Genomic DNA, 4,793 nt, shown 5'->3' on the forward strand with positions numbered 1-4,793 from the left:
AAGACCCCAGTACCCATCAAGAAAGCCAGACATACTGCTGTGCGCTTCTAATCTTGGCACTGGGAAGGTGGAAAGAGATCCCAAGATTCACTGGTCAGATACACAAGAGGCTCTCTCTTAAAACACAAGGTGAAAGAGACCAACAGAACAACACTTGAGGGTGACCCTGTGTCTCTACATGCACACACACACACACACACACACACACACACACACTTGCATATCTACGAAGAGATTTATAAAGCATCAGCACAAATGCTACATGGGTTTATGAATGCAAGTTAAGGACTGGAAAGACGGGTCATGAGACTGTTACTGCACACATTCAGTTTCCAGCACCCACGTGGTGTGGCACGTTACAACCATCTGCAACTCCAGCTCCAGAGATTTGGCCTCTGCTGGCACCAAGCACACATGTGATACACATACATACATTTGTAAAAAACAAAAACCACATATACATCAAATAAAATAAATCAATCTTAAAAAAGAAACCTTGATTAGGCTACCAATTAAATTAACTTAAAATAATTTTATTTTAAAATTACCATAATAAAGATAAATCAAAGGGTTACAGTTAAGACAAGCTGGTTCGTCTCATCCAATGTTAAATATTTATTTATTCTACTTATTAACATTTTTAAGGCTACAGAAAGTTAAAAAATAATATAATATGCAGTTGTATACTCTCCATTTAAACATAACAATTAGTACTTTAGAATTTATCTAATCTGTCTCTGCTTTCATATCAGTGATTGTTTATCCACCTATCCCCTTACATCTAAATCTGTATGTATATTCATCTACTACTCAGGAATCAATCTGGGCCTTTTGAACATATTCTTAACATTCATCTTCAATATCTCAGTATGAATTACTTCAGAGCAAGATTTCCTTACCACTGGGCCAATTACTATTTTTACATACTCAATTATAAAAAAGTAACTGAACATTGAGTATTATCAAGCACAACATCCAAATTCGGATCTCAGATGTCCCAATCGGTCCTACACTGCAGTGTATGAGGTTCAGGGCCTAAAGGAAGCTCATAGGCCTCTTAGGCATGACATTCCTTCCAGTGGGAAATGGCATTTGGAAACACACACCTGGAAGCTAGCTGTAATCACTGTTCTCAGGTCCTCTCAAAGGAACATGCTCCGATATTTATTTAAAACACAACCATTTCTTGCACTGAATTCTCAAAGCAGAAAGACATTTTAAGACTCTAGCAGTTACTTCTCTGTTGTGGTAAAACACCATGACCTGGGTGGCTTATAGAAGGAAGATTTACTTTGGCTTCTGGTTCCAGAGGGATAGGAGCACACCCTGGCTGGGAAACAGGGCAGCAAGTGAAGGAAATGAAAATGGCAGTTGGAGCAGAAGCTGAGAGATCACATTCTCAACTACAAACACAAATCAGAGAGCAAATATGAAATGAAATGAAACTATAAACCCTCAAAGCCTGCCCTAAGAGGCCAACAGCAACGCTCTACCTACCAAGGGTTCCACAATCTCTCCAAAAAGTGTCAAGGAAATCATGTTTTCAAATACCAGAGCCTCCAGGAGATACTTCTCATTCCAACTACCACAAAGACATTTAACAGTATTTCATATCCATATACTGTAAGTTAAATTGTATCGTAAAGCTTTTTATTATTCATAAATGCAATCGGGTTCATGTTAAATGACAAGATAGCAGCAATTCTTCTTTCATAACCTGAAACCTCAAGCAAGTGCTCTGCCCCATAAATTGTCATTGCAGCAATGAACCCATGAAAGGTCAGGGCAGCAGAGGACAAAGGAAATACCTACAATAAACATGAGAGAATTCTGCCCCAGGACTTCAGGTTGGTTTTGCTGGATAGCATTATTCAAGATATGCTAAAACAAACAAACAAACAAACAAAAATGGGACTTAGTTGCAAGATTTCTTGATTTTTTTTAAAGCCATATGCTCTAAATCCAGCTGCAGACAATAGTGACTATAGTTCATGTTCTATAGTTACAAATTCCGATCAACATGCCTAACTAGTCCTCCATAAGAAACATAAATACGAGAAAAAAAGCCTAAAAATATGAACCTTCCCCAAAAGTTTTTGTAGGTATCCACTAAATGCAAAACCCTAGGCTATTAGCCAAACAAGCCAGTACAAGCCCAGGCTACAATTTGGGCACTTTAGAGGCTGAGTAAGGAAAACCACAAATTCTAGGCCAGTCTGAGACACTTAGAGCGAGCATGCTTCAAGAGAAACAAACAAAACAAAACCTTGTGGTATACATATTTGCATTCTAGAACAAACAAAACAAATATGTGGTATACATATTTGCATTCTAGGATTCAGTGCTCTTGGCCATTCTTTTTGTTTTGTTTTTGTTTTTCAAGACAGAGTTTTTCTGTGTAGCCCTGGCTACACAGATCCATTTGCTTCTGCCTCCCATGTGCTGAGATTAAATGCCTGCACCACTATGCCCAGCACCCTTCGACATTATTAAGATGTATGGCATACATCCTTGCAGTCTTCACCATACTGTGAGGACCCTGGACCTGTCATCTCACCCCATTTTCCTTCACAGAACTAGAATTCTTTTCCATTTCTCTAAGAATGTGAGGGAATGCTAGACACTAAAACACAAAGTGCTGGCAGGCAATTATGTGTGCCCACAGGCCACCCATGTCACAGCTCCTACAGCACTTTTCTTACCCATTACTTTTTTTTTAGTTCCATAAGACGGTTTCTCATGCTCTTCCTTATTTTAATTTGTATTATGGACTTTGATGTCTGTTGTCCATGTCTATACCAGAAGGATTAGGCATCATCTTAGGAATCATATTTGAGCACAGTTATTAGTTTTATTTTCATAATCATTAGTATATAGAGCAAAACAAAAAATAAATTTGCATTTTATACAGTTTTTTTAAGCAGTCAAATTTTCTGTTCACAAAATAAAAAGAATATTACTTAAATTTGGTAATTTATCTCATTTGTAACAAAATATAATCACAACTTCTAACGATAGTTATAATACAACTAGTTCTTCAATGTTTAGAGCAAAACATGAATGGAGAGGTGGGGAAAGCCACCAAAACTTGTAGAAAAGAGAAAGAATTAGCCTTCCATAGACCTAAGGGGTCTTATTCAAAGGTGATTTTCTCAGAATGCAGGATCTAACACTGTCCTGGGGAAGGAGAGTTTCTCAGTTTACACTTTGCTGTGCCCTGGGAGAAGCTAAGACACAGCAATTCCCACCTAGTTAAAATGCATACATACAACTCTCAAATAGTAAGATTTTAAATGTTCATAACAATGCTTTAGAAGGTAATTAACTGTGTTGCATATGTTAATAATGTGTGCCTATTTCTACGACGTATACAGCAGTGAGAATGAACTATTGCTAACCACAGTCACAGGAAACTTTCAAAACCATAATGTTGAATGAGAAGACAGACACATGAAGACTGCATAATGTGACCACATGTGCATGAAGTCCAAAAGCAAGCTGTGGTGCTGGAGTGAACTCTGCTGGGGAAGGTGAGAAGGGGTTCAGATTCCTGATAAATAATTAGAATTAACTGAGCTCTACCATTATGCTATGTTTACATCATTTAATGTTTCAATAAACTGTTAAAATACAAAACAAGTCATTGTGCAGGACAAGTTGAATTTTACTCGTGAGCTCCTCTTTATGACTGCACTGATGGAACTGAGGCAGAGGCTGACTGCTCTGGGCACAGATTAATAAAATACAGTTTATACTTTCATCCTGTTCCTAGTCCATCAAGCTAACAGATACATTTACAACTAAAGTGCAAAGAAATAACGAGTATGAGCATCTGCCCCAGGAAGATGTTGCTGAGCAGGCTGCATGCAGCACCACCTGAGATAAAATGAATGGGGATCTGGAAGTGCTACGCTGCCTGTGACATCAGACTTGAGGTTAAAAGATGAGCCTTTTACATACGAGATGGAAAGATGAACACCAGTCAAGCTTCCTGACACATGTGAGATACACATTTTCTATGGTTGTCGCTGGCTCAATTCTGTGCCATTTCTCTGCAGGCTGGGAACAACAAATGATGAGACTTTTTGACAGGACAGACTAGATTTCAGGTAACTCATCCAACTACAGTGTAAACAAGCTGTTCACAAATCTGCATAAACCATCAAGTCATTCACAGCAATCATCTATACCAACTGAGCCTTTCCCCTTAGAGCCAGACAAACATCCTATCTTAAAGGATCGTGTGCTTAACGGATGTGGGGCTTTTGGAGTAGAAAACAGGATTTTTCCCCCCTCAGAGACTGGCATCTCTTGAACACCAATGAGGAAAGAGCTGAGATTTGTGCAAAGAAAAGGTATAGGAGTTACCTGACTGAAAATAGCTGTCTATACCAGGAACAGCTCCTTAAGATGCTTATTGCAGTGTTAAGAGCTATTAAAAAAAGAAAAGTCTTGAGACATCTGCTTAACATAACGCTTCAGCCATTCTGAGAACAAAGTCATGGCTACTTAGGTAGGTGCACACTCTGGGTTCACATTTAGATAACATTGGTGTTCTTCGCTAACACTGATAAATGTTTTATTAGCTTATAAAAGGAGAGTGGTTTTTGAAACTAATTTATAGGTATTCATTCATGTAAGAATTTCACAGAATATCCTCAAATCAGTATTTCTAGAGTGACTGACTACAGTTTCAATGGCCAGTTGCCATGAATTATTAAACTCTTTTTTTTCTTCCAAATCTTCCAGTAGACGTCTAGAGTTTAGCTGGAAGTTTTGGCTACGATACAAAC

General features: G+C 38.2%; 1 protein-coding gene across 1 annotated transcript in view; it reads right to left on the bottom strand.

Moving 5' to 3' along the window:
* Positions 1-4,793, bottom strand: part of Cenpp (centromere protein P) — a 200,494-nt gene that overhangs the window by 82,995 nt on the left and 112,706 nt on the right. The window lies entirely within an intron of this gene.

The sequence above is a fragment of the Meriones unguiculatus genome, chromosome 19 (assembly GCF_030254825.1).
Source record: "Meriones unguiculatus strain TT.TT164.6M chromosome 19, Bangor_MerUng_6.1, whole genome shotgun sequence".
Lineage (NCBI taxonomy): Eukaryota > Metazoa > Chordata > Mammalia > Rodentia > Muridae > Meriones > Meriones unguiculatus.